Below are 23540 nucleotides of genomic sequence, written 5' to 3'. Positions count from 1 at the left end.
GAGCATGGACTACTCTCCCAGGGGATCTGTGTTCAGTTTCTAGCACCTACATCAGTTGGCTCACAACTACCTATAGCTCTAGCTCCAGGGTCCAACACTCTTTTCTGGCACCTGCAGATATTTGTTTCATACACTCATACCTACGCATAACACAGATAGACACCTACACATATGTATACACGCGCGCGAACAGACACAGTGGTAATTAAAAGTAAACCTTGATAAACTCAGTACAAGTGGGATAATTTATCAGCTGCTGAAGTGGAAGGCTAAACTAGAACAGAAGGATACGGACATGGGAACACGGCCCTCTCCCACTTGGTGGTCCCATGTAGTGCTAATGAACCCCAGAAGAATGTAAAAGATCTGATGCCTCTCAGCTTCACGATCTTGACTACAGTTGTAAGTTGGATTATCTGATTCAGTTTCTTGCCATACACAAAGGTGAAGGAACTCATTTAAAATAATAATAAGTATACAAAGACTATTCAAATCGGAGTAACCCAAAACTGCCCACATCATGATAGGAAGGAAGCATATTTAGCATTTTGATTAGTGTGTATTAGCTACTTATGGCAATGCCTATGTGCATATTTGATTTTTAAATATTTACAATAATATTTTGTTTTAAACTTTGTATTGAATTATGGTGTTTTCTTTCATTAGTTTCTCTCCCATCTTCCACTTTTAAGTATCCACTGTAATAGTTTGTTCTCTATCATTCTATGCCTTTATGTTCAACCAAAATTACATAGATGTATTATAAATCTACAAGAAATGACTATTTTGTTGTTAATGCATGTGGAATTATTACAAAGTAGATAGTTCTTGACATCCTGTCTTTCTCACTGAACAATCCTCTGTGAATATCCTTCCTGTTAGACTAGGATAGCATGAGTCTATTCTTCAGTATGACTATACAATAGCCAATGATACAAACCTGCCACAATGTAGTCAATAATTTCCTGTCAACAATTTATTTCCATCTTGATGGATTTGTTGTCTATAATTTGCTTTTTGTTTTGTTTCACTATTACAAGGAACATGACAACAATCATTTTTTTGTACATGGGTCCTTAGATACCACTGAATTTATTTCCAAATATGAGATGATTAAATAAAAGAATATGCAAATTTTAAAACTTGACAACATTGAGTTGTCCTTTTGAAAATAGAATTTATAAAGACCTGGCAGAAGCCTCCCCACACCCCCTACTATCCCACACTGCATCAGTGATCCCCAGAGTCTTTACCCTAACAGCACCCGGAGGAGGTGACTGTCTGGGCTCCTGGCTGGATGGCCCTGCTCTCCAGTAGCCCCCAGTGGCATGTCCCAAGCCCCAACCACACCCACCAAAGACTCAGAGACATGGCAGCTGCCACCCCATTCCCCTAACCATTTCCAACCACATCAGCAACCACCAGAACCATGACCCTGCCTGTACCTGGAGGAACCACAACCAGAATTCCTACCTGTACCCAGAAGAGTGATCACCAGAGCCACAGTCCCCAGCAGCACCAATTGGAGGAAAAGCAACCATCTAAGCCACAGGCCCCACCTGCACCAATTAGATGATGAGATTGGTAGACGTCAGTGTAAAAATACATTCAACAACATAAAGAACAATATGGCACCACCAGAAACTAGAAGTTCTACAACAGCAAGACCTAAACATCCCAACACAGATGAAGCAGAAGAAAATGACCTTAAAAATAACTTTATGAAGATGATAAAGGCCCTTAAAGAGGAAATGAAAAATTTCCTTAAAGAAGTAAAAATAAAAAAGACAAACAAAAAATTGGAAGAAATCAACAAGTCTCTAAAGCAAAGAGGACTAAGAAAAAAAAACAATCAAACAGGTGAAGGAAATGGTTCAAGACTTGAAAATTAAAATAGAGGCAAAAAGAACATGCAAACTGAGGAAATTATGGAAGTGAAAAATCTGAGTAAATGGTCAGAAACTATAGATGCAAGCATAACCAACAGAATGCAAGAGATGGAAGAAAGAATCTAGACATCGAAGATATGATAGAAGAAATAGATTCATCAGTCAATGAAAATGCTAAACGCAACAAAGTCTTAACACAAAATATCCTGGAAGTCTGGGACACCATGAGAAATACCAAACCTAAGAATAATAAGAATAGAAGAAGAAGAATTCAGCTCAAAGGTACAGAAAATATATTTGACAAAACTATAGAAAAAAACTTTCCCAAACTAAAGAAGGACATACCTATGAAAGTATAAGAATCTTATAGAACACCAAATAGACTAGACCACAAAAGTCCCTTCACCACGTAATAATCAAAACATTAAACATACAGAATTAAAAAAAATATTAAGAAAAAGAAAAAGGCCAAGTAACATATAAAGACGGACTTACCAGAATTACATGTGTCTTCTCAGTGGAAATTCGGAAAGCCAGAAGGTCCTGGACAGATATAGTGTAGACACTATGAGACCATGGATGCCAACTAACACCAGATAAAGAGTTTGAATAGACCTATAACCTCTAAGGAATAGAAGCAGTCATTAAAAGTCTCCCAACCAAAAAGATCCCAGAACCAGATGGTTTCAGCACAGAATTCTACCAGAATTTCCAAGAACACATCAGAAACATCATCCACCATGATCAAATAGGCTTCATCCCAGAGATGCAGAGAAGGTTCAGCACACAAAAGTCTGTCAATGAAATTCAACATATAAACAAAGAAAAAAAAACATGATAATCTCATTAGATGCTAAAAAAGCATTCGACAAAATGGCGAAAAGACAGAAAGGGAAAGGACAGAAAGAGATATCTTGATAGAGGGAGCCATTATGGAGTTAACAAGAATCCTGACACTAGAAAAATTCCCAGGAATCCAAAAGGATGACCCCAGCTAAGACTCTAGCAATAGTGTTTAGGGTGCCTGAGTTCAGTTGAGGAGAAGGGGAGCAATGATAATATGAGCAAAAGGGGGTCAAAACCATGATGGGGAAACCCATAGAAACAGCTCACCTGAGCTAGTGGGAGCTCACTGACTCTGGACTGACAGCTGGGGAACCTGCATAGGACTATACCAGGCTCTCTGAATGTGGATGACAGCTGTGTGGCTCAGGCAGTTTATGGGGCCACGGACAGTGGGATAAGGATTTATCCCTAGTCCATGAGCTGGCTTTTTGGAGTCCATACCCTATGGAAGGATACCTTGCTCATCCTAGATACTGGGGAAAAGGCCTTGGTCATGCCTCAAGTGAGCTGAAAAACTTTGTTGACTCTCCATGGGGGGGGGGGTATGAGCTGGAGGAGAGGCGAGAAGGGGAACTGGGATTGCTGTGTGAAATAAAAATAGCTTTTTAAAAAGATAATATAATTTATATTTCTACAAGTAATGATTAAGTTGGGACAAGTTTTTTTCTAAATTTGCCCCACATCGTCTTCCACTGAGTATTATCATTCTTATGCTCTGTTTGTTATATTATACATATTTCTTTTTGAAAAAAAATTACTTATTTATTTTCCATCTTAGCTGCACTTTCCCCGTTCTCTTTTCCTCCCAGTCCCTCCCCCCCCCACCCTACCCCTCTGTTCCTAACCCCCAATCCACTCCTCCTCCATTTCTGTTTAGGAAAGGTCAGGTCTCCCAAGAGTACCAACAAAGCATGGTGTATCAAGTAGCAGTAAGAACTAAGTACCTCGCCATGTATTAAGGCTGAGCAAGATGACCCAGTATGAGGAGTAGGGTCCCCAAATTCAGCAAAAGAGTCAGAGACAGCTCCTGTTGCCTCTATTAGAAGTCCCACAAGAAGACCAAATTACACAACTGTAACATATATCAGAGTGCCTGGTCAGTTCCCTGCAGGCTCCCTCATTATCAGTTCTTTATAGTGGGTCTTCATGATGAACACAAATGGGTTGCCAATGTTTTTTTTATTGGTATTACTTTCAGTCTGGCCAAAAAAAAAAAATCTATGAACTGATTCCTAATGATGTTCTGCTATACTCATAGATGGGTGCCTAGTCCAGTCCTCATCAAAGAGGCTTCCTCTGGTAGCTGATGTAAGCAGATGCTCCTACCCATGGCAAGACACTAGACTGAGAGAGAGCCCAGACTGAAGGTCTTCATCAGGTCCCTTCCCTCAAAGCTCAGGGAACTCCTTGGAAGAGGGGAAGGGAAGGAAGAATTGTGAGAGCTAGAGGAGTGAGGATCAAGAGAGAGCACAATTTGAGAAATCAACTAAACAGGGCATATGGGGGCTCTTAGAAATTAAAATGGCAATTTCAGAGCCTTCATGGGTGTAAGCTAGGTCCTCTGCATATATGTGATGGTTGTTGACTTAGTTTTTCTGTGGGACTCCCAACAGTGGAAGTGGGGATGTCTCTGACTCTTTTGCCTGTGCGTGAGACCCTTTTCCTCCTACAGGGCTGTCTTATCCAGCCTTGACATGAGGGTTTGTGCCTGGTCTTATTCCATCTTTGTTGTATGTGGTTCAGTTGATGTTCCTGGGAGGCCTGCTCTTTTCTGGGGGAGCAGGGTAAGAGGGTTGGGGCGTGTATCTGAAGAAAAGGAGAGGTGGAGGTGAACTGAAAAAAGTGGAGGGAGGGAAAGCTGCACTCAAGGATTTACTCTATGATAGAAGAATAAAAAATAAAAATAATGCTGAATATTCTTTTGCAGTGATGGTGATTTTGTTTTTGTTTCTACAAACTACCAACTCATAGTCTTGGCCAGTTCCTTTATGGCATTGTTTTTAAGTTAGAAGTCTGTCAGGGCCACTGCTGTATTATAAATACTTTTTCTTTAAGGGATTATTTGATTCAAAATTACAAGATGAAATAAGCTAGAATATGGGTCAATGAGATGGCGCAGTGGGTAAAATCACTTGCCACCAAGCCTGAGGAAATCAGTTCATTTCTCAGAACCTACAAGGTGAAAGGAGAGAGCTGACTTCCACGTTTGTGGAAGAACAGAAAGTATAAAATACAGAACTCATAAAGTGGACAGTCTTGCGAAGACACCCACAAAGTCCCTGAGACTGCTCATCAGCACGGGACTGCTCTTTTTGGTCCCTGGGAACTAAAGACTATGCTCCCCCATCCCGCCCCACCCCCCGCACTTGTGAGGTCTCAGAATCTCAGAACTGAAGACTCTTTGTCCCTTGGAAAGTTAAACAAGAATCAGATAGAGTCCAGTCACAGCAGCAACTGTTGAGAGCTCCATAGCTCCCCCTTGTTCCTGACAGACTAGAGGGCAAACAAGGACAAAATCATCAAAGAGAGCTCTAAAGCTAGCTCTCCGTTTCCCTGAGAAGCTGGCCTGGCTTCTCCACCTTAGTGAGATTGTTTGACCTTCTATTTCATATTCTTTCCCCTTCTCTATGACCTGCAGCATGTGATACAGAGAGGAATCCATAAAGTCAGAGAGACCGGGATTGCACCCTGCCCTGTAGTTGGTACACTGGGAAGATTAGATTGCTTTCAAGTGGACGGCTGATAAACAAAGCAAGGGTTGCTCTGGTTAGAATAGATGTGGGGTCTGCTTTGGGAGATAAGCACAAAGCTTCAATGAGTGCTGACTAATACATGAAGACACCGAGTGTGCCTTTACATACCACAGAATTCTAAGGGTGCACTTCCAGATTTAAACCCTTCTTACATGTCCAGAGCCTGTTAGGTTGACTAGAATGTCTAGGAGAAGACAGGGAGCCTGCAAGAGAACAAAGGTGGGCATTATACTCACTTCTGCAACATGAATTAAGAAGGTTAGGTACTTGAAAAGAGGTCAGAGTGTCCTTTGCACCAGTTGGTATCTAATGCAGATAAGAAGGGAATTTTTATTTATTCAGCTGAAATACATAGCTCAAAGTGAAACAAAGTAGAAACAAAAAAAACCCTTATTTGTTTGGAGAAAAAGCACATTCAGAATTTAAGATGTACTAAAAGAAAATATGGAAAGGAATCATAGAGAAAGGACACGACGCTTTCTGAAAGGACACGCCTACCCCTGTGGTAGGAAAAACCTGGGATGGCCTCTCCACTTGGTTACAGATCCCTAAGCATCCTCTTGTCCTGCCAACCTCCCTTGCCTTCTGGCTTCTGGTTCTGAAGTTAAATGAATCACCTGGAGGTTAAAATGACATCTGAGCCCTAGCCGCAGGGTTTCCCGCCAGGCTGTCAGAGCAGAGCTTCAGAATTTTCACTTTCAACAAACAGCCGCTGCAGCCAGCAGCATGAGACATCATTTTAAAGAACTCTTTCTCATGCTCACTCTCTCTGTCCCTTAAATATATATTTAGCCATTTATATTTATAATAAAAATATAAAACTGGGTTAAAACATAGGAGAAGTCAGGTATTCTCTGCAGTTGCATAATTTTAAACATTCATAACTCAGTGATGTGCAAACATAAGATTTACTATGACTTTTGGAAGTCGAAATTGTTACAGAAATGTGAATGAACAAAATATAGAACTACAAACCTGAATTATCCCATCCCAATGTACTGCTGGTTCCAATATAATTTTATTTTATATATGTAAAAGAATATCATCATAGCTCCAGTCCTGCTTGGATCTTGCAATTCCCGTATATAATTCAAGGATGAGGGCTTCGACCTGCTAGCATTCTCAGGAAGGTTAAATGAATAAGCCTTCAAAGTGTTTAGAATAGTTTCTGTTATGCATTAAGACATTTGTACATAGTAGCTATAAACAGCATAATCCCAAAGAGGACTGGAATAAGGCTGTGCTCTGCTGTGACACCCCTACATTGGCTTCATCCAATTCATGTAGTCCCTCAATGTTGGCTCCTCTTCCACACAAAGTTAGTCCTGTGCTCATTAGTATTAAAAACAACAATTTGCATCACTTACAGATGTGTCTTAGACTCAGTGATTTTTTTGAGTATTCTCTGTGTGCTGGGAAATTCATAAGCGATCTTTCTGTCACCCTCATAACATCCCTACAAGGCCTGACTATCATCTGGAAAGTGGGTTTAACGGAGTCCCCAAACATCTTTCATACCTTGCTTTGTGTCCTACAGCTTCCCAGGTGTTAAAGCCTGGATTTGAGCCTCCTAAGCCATCTAATTGCAAAACTCAAGCTCTTGAGCACCCAAGTCCCAGGGAAGAGACTGCATCCTCCAGTCACTCAGTCTGCCAGCTGGTGCTGGTAGTACAGCGTTCTGAGGTGTAAGTACTCTCAGGCAAGGGAAGAATTGCTGGAATTGCTGGCCATTGTAGCCAGGGACAACACGTGGAACCAGATGTTTGCAACCCCTGCGTTTGCTATAGCAACCCAGATGGTCCAAAGGTCTTCTAATTTCATCAAAGATTATGTTTGAATACACACGAGTCTGGTGACTAATGACTTCAGGTCTGGATATAGCTTCTCCATGCATTGCCACTTAATATGTCCGGAGGTAAAGGCAGACTGTTATGTGCCTAAGCCACACCTGGAGATGATCCAAAGCCATTTCTCTCCGGCTTTAGAGTTCCAGGTGGACTACAGTTCTTTAAAGGTGTCTCTAATCTGTCTGGTATGAGTGCCAGCATGAGGATACATGGATTTGAAAAGGGAAAAATTCATTTTAGGTGAAACAACCTTAGGTGTTGACCCTCTGTTTTCTAGATGCTTTATGCCAAGAGGTTCAATGCATAGGAAAGCTGACATCGGGGATTTGTTAAAAAGCAGGTTTCCAAATCTCCACCCGAAAGATTCTAATCCTCAGAGCCAGAGATGGAGCTGAGCAGAATATACTCAAATTTTGCTAATATTTAAGAACAAATAGTATCGGTCAGAGGTTGAGTGGCCAGTTGCTGGGAGAGATCGTTGTAAAGAGGATTTTTTTTACATGGTTGTGGTGACCTCCTGGCAAGGTCGTGACACTGGTGGGTTGTGAAAACGCACGCTGACAAGTCCATTTTGCTTCTGACAATTCCTACATCTCTTTCGCAAGTTGGTAGTAGTTGAAAAGTGAAAGTTTAAAAGGCTGCTGTTAATTTTATAACAAATGTGTGGCTTAGTTATTTATCTTAGTAGTATGTAGAGGTGTTTGGGAGAAAGTAGACCCTCTGTATAACAGAAAACTTACTCTGGACAAGCTGTTCTGTGTACACACATGGTTTCAAATGCTTTCAGGTTATTCTGCAAACCCTTCCTCTGTACTGTCCTTCACTGATGAGAAGAGGGAAAGGCAGGGTAGATTGTGGGTCAGTTGCTGTGCGATGGCAGTGGAGTCACCATTATGCTTATATCCTTATTGTCATTTGAAAGCAAGAATTGAATACTCTCTTCTGTCACTTACACCAAAAAAACAGAAACTCAGATTTTTTTTAAACTGTCGTTTTACCAAAAAATAGATGAAAAAAATGAACACTGTTTTGAGTAGTGATAGATTTTCTCTCTGCACTCCCATTTTTACGCTTTCTGTGTTCAAAATTCACATTTGTAAATAGAATTGAATCAACAAAGGCTTTGATCATCGCCTATGAACAAACCCTTGTATTGTGGAGACCTCATCAAAGTTAGTTTACATGAACACAGGGATTCCTATTATTAAATAGGTAGCACCTGGGACACCGTTGATAGATACCTAATCTTTTTCCTAAACTCAAAACTTCCCAGCCTGGAAAACTGAAAGGAGGAAAATAGAGTCCCTTTGCCATCCTCCCTCCTTCCCTCCTCCCCTCTCTCCTTCCCCATCCAATCTATCTATCTGTCTGTCTGTCTCTCTATCTCTGCCTCTCTCACTTTACCTCTCCCTTTCTTCCTTCCTTCCCTCCCTTCCTCCCTCCCTCCCTCTTTCTTTTCTTCACACAGGAGTAGTGGTAGTTAGAATTATAAGAACATGCCTTTATATCCAGTTTAGGGTTGCTCTTCTTTAATAAAAGGAAAGTGGGTTCGTCTGGGTATGGTAGCCCACACCTGTCCTTCCAGCACATTGGGTATGAGATAAAATGATTGCCAGGCAAGGCATTTGAAGTCAGCCTGGTCTACAGGCCTAGTATTCGTTCAACCAGTGCTAATAACAAAATCTTGTCTCAAAAAATAGTAACCGACAGATGTGACTTAATATGATTAAAGTTCCAGTGGTTTTCGCTTAAACTCCTATTCGAGCACATTGAAGTTCCCTGAGAAATTTCTGAGTAGACAGTAGGAGAGTGTGTGTGAAGCAATGAATGTGTGTGAACGACAGGAACAACGCCGGCACAGTTATTAATACGTGGGAAACATCTGTGCCGTGTCAGTTCTGCCCATAGCCGAAGGGTGGCCTTGGCTTTACTGTGGATGTGTTTGATATTTTCATAAATAGTCACAGTGAAGACTTGGACTGTAGGAACAGAAAGGAAATGTGCTAGCATGGGACACAAGCACTCTGTAATATTGCTTCGGTGACTCAGCGCTCGCTCTACTGAAGATGGAGCTGTAGTTCACTAACGAATGTTTGAAGGGAAAGGAAGGGAAAGCCAGAGCTGCTGCTGCACTGGGGAATTAGGTAATGCCATTTGTCTTTGTGACACCAAGGAGAAGCCCAAGGAGAGTCAGCAGCTACATTTAGTTTGCAGTGACCTTTCACCTCTGCTGACCTCTGACCTGGCTGTTTTAATCACATAGACACAGGAGCCAGACAGGGCAACGTTTCTGGGGGTGATTTCCCTTTGTAGTGCAGTGGGGGGAAGAAAGATTGGAATGAAAATCTTTCCTCCAAGATGAATGGCTGCTGAGCTGCAGCTGACAAAGGGTTAACAAGAGCTCCTGCCCTGCTTCCCTTAGCTGTGTAATTGCTGTGAGCCAGGGGAAGAGAGGCTTTGCTAGCAAGACCTCATTTGTCACAGAGGTGTCAGAAAGCTCCTCTAACTGAATGGGTTTATACAGTACCCAGGAATGTGGTTGTTTCCTAAATGTAAGTGATCTGAACCCTCTTGACTTGTCCCTCAGAAGAACTTCTATAGAAAATCCCCTTTTATTTATTAATACATTGTCCTTCCACTACCAAAATAAACACACCACAGACAAGGAATGGGTGGCCTGTGAAAAGTGTGTGTGTGTGTGTGTGTGTGTGTGTGTGTGTGTGTGTGTGTGTAAAATTTTTAACCAAAGATTTTAAATTTGAGCACTTGATACAACACCAGGGAAACCTATTCAACTGGTTACTAACGCCACCTTGTCCTCTTAAAGTAGATCTGGGTAGGGTCCAGGTTTTAGAATTCTGACAGTTTCTAGGTTATACTGAAAATTTTATACTGAACTGTTTGAGGGTCCCAGTGCCCTCATCTGTAATTTTCACTGTGTACTCTCTTCCTTCTGTATTGATAGTTTACACACATGCACACACACATAACAACAACAACAATGAAAACAAACCTTACAAAGGCACAGAATATTATTAACAGAGATTTTGAATACTCACCTACTACCTGGGCTATAAATACTTCCAAGCAGGCATCACTGCCCCAGATAAATGCCCATCCAGCACAAACCGAACTCTTCAGCCCATGTTCTTAAATATTTTTCTACCTGCTTGAGTTGAAATTAACTGGGCTCAGACTGATGATGTCTGTAATGACCCATCAGGTAAAGGTCCTGGTTGTATCAGCAACCTGAGTGTGAGCCCCACAGTCCATGTAAGGGTGAGCAGAGAGAACCAACTCCAGAGGGTCATCCTCTCGTCTCCACCTTCCAACACAGTGCCAGTCAGGTCCACTGATACATCACATATTGACTGGCCTGCAAGTATCTAGACTCAATGTCTTTTCTATGTATATTTTTGTATATATAACTGCATTTAAATACGTGTTTGTGCTAATTCTAAACCGAAGAACATAACTTTTTCTTTCTCCCTATGTTACTTTGAACAACAACAATGACAAAGTACTACTCAAATATTGCTGAATCAACCTGCCTGAAACAGTATTCTGGCTCTGGTTCTTCCTACATACCCAGGGATTACAGAAAAAGCCAGGTCCCTGAACTACTGATCGCGAGAACAGTCTTGAGCAAACCAAGGTCCATGTGAATGTCCAATATGAGCACCACAGATAGTTTTGGTTGTTGGTGGTGATAGCAGTGATGGTAGTGGTGATAGCAGTGCTGCTGGTGGTGCCGATATTGATGGTAGTATTGATGGTACTGATGGTAGTGGTGATGGTGGTGATGGCAGTGGTGGCGGTGGCGTTAATGGTGGTGGTGGTAGTTGAGGTTGTGAGAACTATTGTAGCAATGGTAGTGATGGTGGTGGTAATGGTGCTAGTGGGGAATTGTGGGCTTTGGTGATTTGCCTGTTTTGGTCCTTGCCAATGGAAATAGGACAAGAGATAACATACAACAACATTTCATAAGTCTTAGCGAGGACCAGAATTGTCCAGAGGGAATGGGCAATAACATGCACCACTGCTGTCTAGTTTCTGACCCAGCAGAACTCCCATGAGGGTCAAGGCTCTGAGTTTCTAACAAGTTCTCAAGTGAAGTCACAAATGTTGGCTCATGACCATACTTTAAGGACTATCCTTTTAGAATAAACCTGTCCTTGATTACAGCAGCATTTTCGATCTGTCTTTTATCCCCAGATTCAGCAGATACTGCTTGAAAGCTTACTGTATATGCTGCATCTTTATTGATTGGAGGACAAGGCTGACCAGGTAATGTGTAGATCCTCAAAGAGCTTTCTGCATAGAATGGACAGGACACAGAAAACCATAAACATATAATGCAACAAGTGATACAGTAACAGTGAATGAGGTGGAGGGATGAAATTTTAGCTAACTCTCTAAGGAGATATTATCTATGAGAAAAGAGGCCTAACTAGGGCAAAGGAGCAAGCCAGAGTAGAAAGTTACAAAGACAATGGCAGGTGCAAAGTCTCTGAGGTAGAAAAATATCCATTGTATTAGGAAGGGCAAGAAGGTTGGTTTCTGGGGAAAGAACAGGAGGCTGAGTGCTAGGAAAAGAGACTGTGACAGGAGCAATCTGCATTCTAAGGTCTCCAGGGCATCAAGTGAGCATAAGCGTGAGAAGGGCTTGTGACACCTTCCCTTGCTCGGTAACCATGTAACACAGAATGCAGCTTTGCAGACTGAGGTTTCTCAGGCATTTCCAGAGACTGGATTTTATATAGTTTTTTTTTTTAAATTTGATGTTTTATTTATTTCATTTGAATTTTTTTAAAGATTTTTTTTTATTGAGAAAAAAAATTTCCGCCTCCTCCCAGCCTCCCACTCCTCCCCCCCTCCCCCCACTCCTCTCCCCCTCCCTCTCAAGTCTGAAGAGCAGTCAGGGTTCCCTGCCCTGTGGAAAGTCCAAAGTCCTCCCCCCTCCATCCTGGTCTAGGAAGGTGAACATCCAAACTGGCTAGGCCCCCACAAAGCCAGAACAAGAAGTAGGATCAAAACCCAGTGCCATTGTCCTTGGCTTCTCATCAGCCCTCATTGTCTGCCATATTCAGAGAGTCTGGGTTTATCCCCTGCTTTTCCAGTCACAGTCCAGCTGGCCTTGGTGAGCTCCCAATAGATCAGCCCCACTGTCTCCGTGGGTGGGTGGTTCTGCCCGCAAGCAAGAATCTAAGTCAAGCTGATAGCAATTGTGGTACCAGATAAGGGTCAACTCCTCCTGATGCGCATGGACAGAATTGTTATGTCTGGTCACAAAGGTAGATTTGAAGCAAGAGTGGAAATTACATGAATACAGCAGTGAAGTCATTCTTACACATAGTCTATGTGCATCAACTAGAATTTTGTGTAAGAGAAAGAGACGGCGGCAGAGAGACAATGAGTGAGACTGGGCAGGAATGTTACTGGACAGAGGAAAAAGCTGAAGATTAAATAAGTTCCCTCAAAAAGTAAAGGTGCAGAGTGGAAAATTAAGAACAAGAACCGAACCTTAGTAGGGAGAAATGATGATGGCAGAAGAGATAATAGAGTCAATAACAAAGGACCAGAAAAGCCACAACACCCATTAGCTTTTGGTCTAAACTGTGCTTCAGAGCTGAGACAAACACAAAACAGGCAAAGGTTAGTTCTCCTTCCTTCAAAAACAAGGGTATGTAACCAGCGGGCTTTATAAAAGGAATCCCCCATAATGGAGAGCACTTTCTCCCATAAAGAAGTCAGATTCAATTATTTAATATCAAACAATGTCTTCGCTTTTAACTAGCACAACTGCCAATAGCCAGAACTGCACATAATGAATCACTCTTTGCTTCTTCCTCCACTTTCTAATTTCCTGCTAAGGAGACAGGGCTGAATGGGGTCATTAATCTGAATTAGAAATATTGTGACCTGCCCTGCACTTCCCTTGCTGACACTATGTGGCAGAGCAGGAGCTGTGGGGGGTTTGCTTTCCACACTGCTCTGAGAAAGAGGTGGCATGGGAGATCGCTAGCTAGTTTTATTTTGAGGCTTCTGTCTCTCCTCAGCTGGACACTGTATAGCCCCTTTACTGTCCCAGTTGCTGTCTGGGCATCTCACATTGGATTTCTAAATTATCCATTCTTTAATGTTACCAAAGCTTTGTCTATTCCTTTCCCAGAACACTGAAAGTTCCTCTATGAAACCTAAAATAGCATGCCTCCCCTACCAGAGAAATATCTTAGCTATCATCAACATAACAAAGTAGCTGAGATATTTAAATTATAAAGGGGAAAATTGGGGTCATTCCACTCAAAATATGGGCTTTCAATCTCTAGTATATGGGTTGAGTGGTGAGAATGCACAACGGAATTCATTGCAGAACAAGTCATTCATCTTGACCAGGAAGCAAATGAAAAAGAGGAGAGGTCAAGGCCTCCAGAAAGAAGAAGACACCAACATCTCATAATCCTTTTAGAAAGCACATTGCCAGTAACTCATTGACTGCTTACTGGGGCACACCTCCTAAATTGTACTGCCTTTCTCTAGCAGCATCCTGAATACTAATCTTGTAACACTGGAAACTTTGAGGAACATTTAGCCATACCATAATAAGGAGATATATACTTTTTCTTGCTGAACTGATATCATTCAATGAGTGTGCGTTGTCTCCATCATCAATGGGTATAGTATTGTCTCTATAATCAATGGCTGTGATGAATGGGTATGATGGTTCATCTGCATCATCAATGGATATGATGGTTAGTCCGCATCATCGATGGATATGATGGTTGGTCCGCATCATCAATTGATAGAGGAAGGTCATTGGTTAAAAAAATAAAGAAACTGCTTGGCTGACCCTCATAGGTTAAAGCATAGGTAGGTGGAGTAAACAGAACAGAATGCTGGGAGAAAGAAGCTGAGTCAGGGAGTCTCCATGATTATCCCACTCCAGGCAGACACAGGTTAAGATCATTCCTGGTAAGCCAGCTCGTGGGCTATACAGACTATTAGAAATGGGCTAGTCCTGGTGCGAGAGTTAGCCGAGAAAAGGCTAGATATAATGGGCCAAGTGGTGTTTAAAGGAATACAGTTTCCATGTAATTATTTCAGGCATAAGCTAGCCATGCGAGCGGCCGGGTGCTGGGGACACAGCCCCGCTGCTCCTATTACAACAATCAATGGGTGGGAAGGTTAGTCTCCATCATCAATGGATATGATGGTTAGTCTGCATCATCAATAGATATGATGGTTGGTCCGCATCATCAATGGGTGGGAAGGTTAGTCTTCATCATCGATGGGTGGGAAGGTTAGTCTGCATCATCAATGGGTGGGAAGGTTAGTCTGCATCATCAGTGGGTGTAGTGTTGTCTCTACCATCAATGACTGTGAAGGTTAGTCTGCATCAACAATGGGTGTAGTATTGTCTCTATCATCAATGGCTGTGATGGTTAGTCTGCGTCATCAATGGGTGTGATGATTAGTCTCTATCATCAACTAAACTGAACTTAGAACCACTTAGAAAGCATATTTCTGGACATGACTTCAGGGGCATCTTCAGAGCTGTTTAACTGTGGAGGAAAAATCTGCCCTGATTGTAGGTGGCACCATCCTTGGGTTGGGGTTATAGACTGAATAAAAAGAACCAGGAAAAGTGACTCAAGCACCAGTATCAGCTCTGTCTGCTTTCTGATTACAGAAGCAATGAGGCCAGGTGCCTCATCCTCCTGCCTCCATGAATTCCAACCATTATGGACTGTACCCCCTTAAACTATGATCTAGAATAAATTGTTCCTCCCTTAGGTTCATTAGGTATTTAGTCATGGTCATGAAAAATAACTAACGGAATGGTTATTTCATCTGTGCTGCCATGGAGGGAAGACACTGAACCAAGGAGATCCATCTGCAATAAGTCTCTGCCACCATTGAACTGAGGTCTATCTGCAGTAAGTCTCCTCCATCACTGACATAGGTCAGCAGGGATACAGACAAAGGTCCTTGGTGGTCTAGGTGGAAAGATAGCACTTTACAACTGTGCAATATTCCTTTCACAAACATTGCATAGTATGACCTTCAAAATAAGTAAAACTTTAAGTTTATTCATTTGTTTCTATGGTTAAATATCTAATAAAACTATGATGGGATTACTGAAGCTAGCGGAAAGGGAGTGTTACCTCCAGAGTCTACCTGAAATGCTGCCCTTGTTCCAGGTACAATAACACATTACACTACAGAGCCAAGGAGAGTTTCGCACAGATTCCTTTGTCTGAAGAAAGTTTCACATAGTCACTTTCATCCAAAGATGGCTGTTCTTGCCTTGCTTCACCTCCTTCTGAATCCTGATTGACCCCTTATTGTTACCCATTGATTAGCAGAAACAGGCCAGAAGAAAAAGTGGATTTGAAAGACCAGCAGGCTGGTCTAGTAAATGCTGAATTCGAGGCTGCTGCAACTTTTTCCAAGGTCATCATCAAAGACAACAGCTACATTCCATCAGAAAGTTCTGGATTTATTTTCTAGGATCTAAATACAGAGCTGATAGATGTGGGTCTGGCTATCACACCCACTGGCCACTGTCAAGCCATTCTGGAACTCTCAAATTTTCACATACTTGTTTCTGAAATCTTTCTTCTTCTAACTAATCTACTTACCTACTCCTTCTTGCATATCCTAAGTGGTACAGTCCCCAAAAGTGCTCCATCTGTAGCTTATTGCTAAGAGCATCATAAGACACCCGACGTCCCTTTCTCCTTCTAATTTCCGCACCACCTCATGAGTAAGCCAGAAGTGACTACAGACAACTTGTTTTGGAGCCTTGGGACTTGGAGTTTTGTTGCTGCTCTATGGCTATGGATAACTCAAAACATTTTCTGCAGTCATGATTCCCAGGGTCTCTAGACAGTATAATTATAAGTCAATCAGCTCCTTCTAACTCCTTCCCCTTGGGCTAACAAAACCATCACCCTGGCTTTCCCGTCTCCTCAGCTGCACTTTGTACAGCCCATTTACCTCAATTCTCATGAGTCTTTTCAACTCAATGTCATTCAGGGCAAGGGATTTTTATATACTTAGCCCAGAGCTGCGGAAGTTTTGTCATTGATTGGCCACCTTCTGTTTTTGAAAAGTGACAGCATAGGAGGAGGTGATCCCCTGAGAGCAGTCTTCCAAAGGTACAGCCTCCCAAGTGCCTACCATGCAGCCAAAGAACCTCATGAGCTGCTTGAAGATAGTTAACGACTATAACAAGGTCAGAGGCAGCAGCCATCTCTCTTATAAGGCACCAGGCAGACAACCAGGAGAAAGTACCTTACATGAATCAAAAAGTGTAAGGCACCCCGTTCAAACACATCTACTCTCACAACCCAGCTAGAAAAGAAAAGTGGATATGGCTTTCTGGGTCCAGTGGAATTCTTCCACATACAGGCTGATTCTTTTTGCAAGTCAGTATTGTTGAGTTGGAATCAAGGGGGCTATGAGAGTCTCCCAAACACAGCTTGTAATTTTCTTCTTCCTGTGGCCTCAGTGGTCTGCCCTAGATGCTCAACAGGAACTGCTCATTATAAGGCTGTTGATGGGGCAGAAACAGTTCTGTCCCAGCTGAAATCCCAGCCCATAGCTCAGGCCAGCCATAGATGGTCAACTCTGATACTGTCAGGTTCTGGAAATGGTGTGCATGTGACTGTCCTTTGCCTGAGAGCACACAGTTCACATCTAACTTGGATCCAAATTCACAGTCTATTTCTCCCTGCTGGCACACACTTGCAAGGTCATCTATCTGCATTGCAATTATGTAAATGGGCTGTGGTCAACATAATCTCTCCCATTTCTTTTGTCACAACAACAGAACCCCTAAGTTATTAAAATGCCATGTTGAAGTAGTTGAAGATTACCTATCTATGTAGTGAAAACTCTATTACTCACTATTATTATTATTAGTGTGAGTAAGCTTACTCTAATCTACCTATTATCCCATGCTTTTCCTGTTGTTTTGAAATTTTTGCCTCTTCTCTCAAAAAGCATTTCCATAGCAGCTGGAGTTCGTCTTCTAGGACCGCTGAGACTAATTGAATCTAATTGTGTGGGGTAGCCTTATTACTTGAAGCCAATGTTTTCATCATTTCCCTAACAAATGGTGAGTGCAAGTCATAAGATATTATTGTTTGCTTAATTTCTTTTAGATCACTCATACCTATAGGTTGCCATTTATATTTGTTGACTGTGTTAAGGTATTTTGTACCAGATGGCTTCTCAGAGATGATTATGGAATAAGCAGTTAAAACTCTGGGTAAGTCATCCCTATCTTTGACCCGTACTGGTGAGGCTAAATCCTGTTGTACCTTCTTTCCCTGCTAATTAGTTCCAATAATTTTCTCAATTGTTTTAAATCTTTTTACCACTGCCTTTTTTAAAGTCTGAATCTCCAGTCCTGTGTGCTGTTCTAGTGCCCACATCAACTCATTCAGCTTCTGGCCCTTATTCTGCACATATGATTCCAAGGTATGGAAATTGTCTAGTAAAGATAATGTCTCTCATCCTTGGATATTATTTGGATGGCATGCATATTGCCTTCCTGAAGAGATACCTTATCTGTTAACCTATCATAACTTTTCAACAGATTTTGATTATTAAGTTTAACAGCATGAATTTTTTTTTCAGGTAATTTCTCAGCACCCTCCAACATGGACTGAATTTCCTCTGTCAAATTAATGTTATCCTTTTTAATAGTATTAATGTTTTCAGCTAGCTGTTCAGTATTAGTCTGTAAAGACTGTATCATTTTTTAAAGTGCCTCGTTCTTGGCTCTGTTATCAAACCATTATTCTTAGATATAATATGAAAAACAAAACTAATTACCAAAATCAAATAAGTATATGTATAAAGAAAATCATATAAGCCTTACAGAATACCATCCATAGCATAAGTAAATGGTTATTCAATTCATGAATGGTAATATTGTTAGCATCATATAACTTTTAAATTTTACAATTGACTTACCTGTAATTTCATCAAATTGGAGTAGGTATAATAATCTTTATTCTCTAGCAGGTGTAATGGTTGCAGCCACGTGCTGGATGGGACTCAAGGAGAGAAGTGAGCAGATGGGTGAGATCTGTAGTGTTACCTTACTGGTTTTGCACATGCTGTTGCCCTACTTAGATACTGATAAATAAGCTTTGTTTAACAAAATAAGAGCAGTTATTAAGGACAATTAAAGCGATTCCATACACAGAGAGAGTTGGTGGCCAGAATAAGAAGGACACCCAAAGCTTTCCCTCAGTCACAAGTCCCCTCAATGTCGGGCTGAGGTGGGGAAAATATGCTGGTTCCTAAGCAGCAGCAGGTGGGCCATGGATGGGTAAGAAACATGCGGGGCTGGCATGGACTCAGCCCTACGTTGGGCACCTTATGAAGCGGAACGTGTCAGATGGGGGGAATGTTAATCAAATAATCCCACACTGGCTCTGAACAAAGGTATACTAAGATTCTTCTTTATTAAAAGAGAAACTTAACAGATCACATTGAGGAAACAGAACTGGGGTCCAACAACCAGGTGTGGCAAGTGGGAGGATCCTGAGCAGGCGCATCCAAGGACTTTTTGGTATCCAAAAGCCACACCCAACCTGAGTCAGCCTCTCAAAGGCCATTGGCTGAGGAGGTTCCCCATCAGTAGTAGACCCTCAGTCCTTGATGCCAGGTAGTTCTCCGTCCAGATGGAGCCTGCATGATGTGGTGTGGTTGGGAAGCTTGCCTCTAGCTGGAATCTGAGCCTGTTGTCTCCTCTGCCTGTCTGCTGGGTGCCTCTGAAACCTCACAGCTCCAGGACAGCTCCACATAGACAGGCAGGGTGCTGGGTAAGAAAATAAGGTCCCTTCTCCCCACACCCTTCCATCAGTGGGAAAACCTTTGGTCAGTTTTCCCTTTGTGTGACGTAGATAGTCCTACCTCACCAACTGTAGATTTGTTCCCTCCTCTCTAGGGCCTCAAGATGTTTCTCTGTCAACTGGTTAACTTCAAATCAAACCCTCACGAAGGCCCGGTTCAAAGGAGTGGAGTGGGTGATGTGTGGGGATGTGAGGACAAGCCAAACAGGCTTCTCTAGAGACAGTGAGGAATGGAGCAGCTGCAAGGAAAGATTAAGCCTAGCTTTGCTCCCGTAGATCAATACGTCAGTCAATCCTATTGAGCTCTCTGCCCATATATGCTCATTATCTGGAAGGACACAGGAGGGGAATCAGGGAATTCTGGGATGAGGGGGGAGGGGAAGGCCTCTGGCCAAAAAAAAAAAAATCACCTCACAGAGGTCAGAGGTTTCCCCATAGGGTTATTAGCTTATTCATGCTAAGGTGTTAATGACTTATCAGCTTTCTTTATTCTAAAGGGAATCTACCCAGCTGGGAGTTCTAGGAATCCACCATGGAGCCTGGGTATGGGCTACCTAACAGCGTAAAAGAATGAGAAGTAAATGCTAAATGCAACTTTCTCTATTTTGACATTCTCCTTAGGGTTTGGAATGTTGAATATTAATCTGGGTTGGTGACATTTGCTATGGTGACATTTGCACATCTTTCTGCCTCAACAAACAAGAGCTACAGAGTCACTTAACCTCTGAACCTTCTGTTTTCTCCCCAGTGAAACAAGAATGACCATCAGATAGAGTTGGGAGACAAAACATTGAGTAAGAGCTCTTGGTTTTAAAATAGGTTTGGTGTTTGCTTTGACTCATCCTAAATTAAAATCCAGAGACTAAGAAGGAAAACGGAACCAGAGCAGGTCCCTACCCTTCCTCTGTAAGGACTTTTTGTTTATTTGTTTGCTTGCTTGCTTGTTTTAATCATCTAAGCTTCATTTGACTGCCAGAATTTGGAATCTTCCCCTCCCCCAAGACCCAGAATTCCCCTAGTCCTTTCCTGTGTCTTTCCAGATAATGAACATATATTCCAGAATCTTTCGCCATGCCTTCCTGTTCATTCACAGCCTCCCTAGGTTATGACTTGGATTATTGAGTCCCGTAATTTCAGCTTAGTCACTGAAATCACTTCTCTGGGTTCTCAAAGGCTGCCCTGGCCCCAGTATTGTCAGGTGCAATGGCCAAACCTCACATCTCTTTTCTCTTTCACTCAGAGTCTCACAGTTTCTGTCATATCTCACCTCAATCTTCTTCTCTGCAGGGCCTATAAGCTGTCTTTACTTCAGATACTTCCCACCATCCACATTCTTTCTTTCATTCATTCCTTCCATAAATATTTGCTATGATCCCTCTATGTACTGGTGATAAGAGCACAGCCACAGAGACGGTCCCTTTCCATTGCATATCAGGAAGCAGGGACTTCAGGATGAAAAGGGATAACTTGATAGCCCCACCCCTGTAGTTCTATGTTTGACAACTGGGCACCGTTTCTAAAAGGTTCCACAATGTACCCCAACAGCTCCACACGAGCATGTGGGGAATGTCCCAGTCCAGCATGGCAACATTGCTTGTTTTAACCATGGGAGCAACACAACCCTGTACATCTTTTTATGAGATTATGATGTGGGGTTTCCCTCTGTATTCTTGAATACCATTGATGAATAAAGAAACTGCTTTGGACCTATAGCAGGGCAGAGCTTAGGGAAGACAGAAGTAAATGCTGGGAGAAAGAGGGTAGAGACAGAGAGACACCATGGAACCACCAGAGTCAGACATGCTGAGTCTTTGCCGGTAAGCCACTGCCATGTGGCAATATACAGATTAATGGAAATGGGTTAAATTAATGTAAGAGTTAGCCAATAAGAAGCTAGAGCTAATGGGCCAAGCAGTGTTTTAATTAATACAGGTTCTGTGTGATTATTTTGGGGCTGAGCTAGCTGGGCAGCCAGGAAGAACAAGTGGCCCCCCTCCAACAAGATTATTCTTACCATCAAAAAAATGTTTTTGTGTTTATGAAGGAGACAATATGACAACACTAAGACTGATGTTTTAACAGAAATATGAGATGATGGTCACCTGAGCTGGTAGGGAGGAACTAGATTCCAGTAGCTATGAATTAGAGGAGAATTAAGAGGACTTGTGGAGTTGGGTGAGGGAAAGGTGACTGGTGAGGTCATTGCATCAACACATACAGATGTCATGATTAAGTCAGAGAAGGCCCAGCAAGCAGTACTAGAAAACAACGTTGTCGTTTTAGACACGAGTTCTCCCATGTCTGTGAGGTGGGATGTGTCAAGTGTGGATGGGTCTGTGAGCCTAGAACTCAATCCTGACAAGAGAGACGTTTTGTCACAACAACAAAAAACTTTAATTGCTTTGATTATGCAGCTTCCCTCCATGCCATCATGCATTCCAGCTCCTCTCCTGTAGGCAGCCAGGTGCTCCTGTATTTGTGGGGCAGCCACTATGGCTGGGCACATAGTTCTAAGTCTCAACATGGAGCAAAGGTCACCTGAGAGAAGTTCTCCCAATGGAGCCTCACCCTCTGACTCTGTGCTAGTACCCTTGCCCCACATGGTTCTGGGAGGGCTGAAATCTCCCATGACTTTTACCCTCTGGCTATAACATAGGCACAAGTACACATGGCTCTTGTGATGAATTGGAGGGTTCTATGAAAATGACTCATAGGATTACTCATTTTTATATTTCTCCAATTTTAACAACTAAAAAACACATGAGCTGTTCTCTTGTATACATACAATTACTTCTTAAACAAAGCTTTGTTAGGGAAGGCCACTTGTTTGTTTCCTGGTGGCCCAGACTCCTGAAATAATTATACAAAACTGTATTAATTAAACCACTGCTTGGTTAATCACTTAAGTGTATTGCTAGCTAGCTCTTATATCTTTAGCTAACCCATTTCTATTAAATTTTTATTTTACCACATGACTCATGGCCTACCAGCAAATTTTAGTGGGCTTCAGTGGAGGATTCTGTCCCTAGCGGCTGCACGGCATCTCAGACTCTGCCTTCCTTCTCACAGCATTCAGTTTAGTTTTCCCTACATAGCTCTACTCTGCCCTATCACAGGCCTAGGTAGTTCTTTTATTCATTAACCAATGAAAGCAACACAGATAAAGGAGGACCTCCTATACCAAAGTTTAACAAAATTTAGGTTCATACTCTTAGTCTTTCCACAGGTAGAAATGTATACAAAGGAGATTCGGATGACCATATACTTAGAACGAAAATGGCAGTGTTATTAATCATTCATGTTGCTGCAATGTTATAGAGCTGCAAGTTATTGATTTGTTTATCTGCTACCAGCATGAGAAGATCCCGGCAATGTCATCAGCATGTACCACACTAGGGACTTTTCTTTTGGTTTAAACTACACGAAAGAGCTCCAACTTACAGTTAAACTCAGTGAAACAACTTGACTGTATCTGCTGAAATAACCATCACTATCATTTGAGAGGACAGAACTCAGCACACATAACCAAGGTAGACCGCCTGCACTCCAAAACATTAAGGAGAAAGTATGGAAGTACTACATGTGACGATCTGAGCACTAACAAAGCTGGTTAGTTTTCTTGATATTACTTGTGGATGTTTGAAAGAAAACAGCTTTCAAAGAGAGTGCCACTATTAGGAGACGTGGCCTTGTTGGAGGACTTGTGGCACTCTGGGTGTGGGCTCTCTCCGCTACTCCAGCACCACATCTGCCTGCATGCCACCATGCTCCCCATCATGATGATAACTGACTAAATCTCTGAAACTGTAAGTGAGCCACCTCAATTAAATGTTTTTCTTTATAAGAATTGTTATGGCCATGGTATCTCTTCACAGCAATAGGAACCCTAACTACTACCTGAATACATTTTAGGTGCCATGTAACTTTAAGTCTCTGCAGCCTCCCTTTAAACAGAGTGCTCTTTGTATCCCTGTCTTTTTACCCCACTGTCTGCTTGGATTTTGTTTCCTTCTGTAGCTTCCAGAGCCATAAGCATTTTTATTGGATACACTTAGTTTCTTACTCTCTAGAAAAGACTCCTTGCATATAAATTCAGAAGCTTTTTATGTATTCATTTTGTAATTATCACACAAAGATATAAGGACTAAAGAAGAAATTATTTTACCCTCCTCAGTTGATGGAGGAAGGTCATTGGTTAATTAAATAAAGAAGCTGCTTGCCCTGATAGGTTAAAACATAGATGGGAGGAGTAAACAGAACAGAACTCTGGGAGGAAGAGGAAGTGAGCTCAGAGACTTGACAGCTCTCCTCTCAGGGGCAGACGCCTCAGAG

This window comes from Microtus ochrogaster, unplaced genomic scaffold (genome assembly GCF_000317375.1).
Source record: "Microtus ochrogaster isolate Prairie Vole_2 unplaced genomic scaffold, MicOch1.0 UNK22, whole genome shotgun sequence".
Classification (NCBI taxonomy): domain Eukaryota; kingdom Metazoa; phylum Chordata; class Mammalia; order Rodentia; family Cricetidae; genus Microtus; species Microtus ochrogaster.
The sequence above is the reverse complement of the archived record's forward strand: the minus strand, read 5'-3'. Positions refer to the sequence as shown.